The following is a 1,512-nucleotide window of genomic DNA, read 5'->3' as shown; positions in this document are numbered from 1 at the left end:
ATCAAAAGGAATAACTTACGTGTCATTGGAATTCCAGAACAGGAAGAGAAAAACAAAACCACTGAGAAAATTGTCCAAGATTTCCTGGAGGAGAATTTCCCTGATATGATGAAACATAAGAGTATACAGATTCAAGAAGGCCAACAAACACCAAAGAGTATAGACCCCAAAAGAAAATCACCAAGACACATCATCATCAAACTCATCAAAACCAAAGACAAAGAATCCTGAGAGCTTCATGGGAAAAACAAAAAGTTACCTACAAAGGACAGCCAATAAGAATAAGCTCTGATTTCTCAGCAGAAAACATGGAAGCAAGAAGGTATTGGAATGGTATATATAAAACCCTGAAAGTGAAAAATTTTCAACCAAGAATTATATACCTGGCAAAATTGTCCCTCAAATATAATGGTAAAATTAGGAGATTTACAGATAAGCAGAAACTAAGGTTGTTCAAACCAGACCAACCTTACAAGAGATGCTAAAGGGAGTCCTTTGAACAGAGGACCAAAAATAGCAAAAAACAACCAAACATTGATACACAAGATGATATAATCCAGAAACCACAGCTATGGACATATCATAAGTAAAATGAGCATACAAGATGGTAAACAGGGAACCAGAGACATCAATTGGCAAGTGTGGACAACTACAAACAAAAAGAGGGAAAAGACAGCATAGTTACAGAACTTCTAACTGGTAAGGAAGTTAAGAGAGTTGCAAGATACAATAGACTGTTCTAAACTCAGAGAGAAAATTATAAATGATAGGGTCACCTCAAAGAAAAATGATCAACTTCCATATCACAATAAAAAAAGAAGACAAGCACAAAAATTCAGCAAATACTAAAACAACAACAACAAAGGAAATGATAACACGATTTATAAACATAATGCACTGAGCACAGAAAATAATATGGAACAAAGAAACCAAGGACACCAGGAAAAAACACATAACAAAGTGACAGCAACAAATTCAAAATTATCAATAATTACACTGAATGTTAATGGATTAAATGCACCACTCAAGAGACAGAGAGTTGCCGATTGGATAAGAAAACAAAACCCATCTCAATGCTGCCTACAAGAGACACACATTACAGATAAAGACAAAAATAGACTAAAAATCAAAAGTTGGAAAAAGATATATCAAGCAAATGGCAACTGTAAGAGAGCAGGAGTGGCCAAATTAACTTCTGATCAAATTGACTTTAAGACAAAAACCAGCATATGATTCCAGGAAGGACATTATGTAATGATTAAAGAATCAATTGAGCATGAAGATATAATCATAATAAATATCTATGGATCCAATGAAAACACCCCAAAAGACATCAGAGTTGAAAAGCCAAATAGATGACTCCACAGTCATAGTGGGAGGGAGACTTTAATACACCACTTTCTTTGAAAGATAGAACAACTGGAAAGAAACTCAACAAACATGAAGAAGACCTAAACAATACACTCCATGAACTTGGCCTTATAGACATCTACAGAGCACTTCACCCAACAG

Source organism: Orycteropus afer, unplaced genomic scaffold (genome assembly GCF_000298275.1).
Source record: "Orycteropus afer afer isolate SDZICR_OR568_19922 unplaced genomic scaffold, OryAfe1.0 scaffold00820, whole genome shotgun sequence".
Taxonomy (NCBI): Eukaryota; Metazoa; Chordata; class Mammalia; order Tubulidentata; family Orycteropodidae; genus Orycteropus; species Orycteropus afer.
This window is presented reverse-complemented; position numbering follows the sequence as displayed.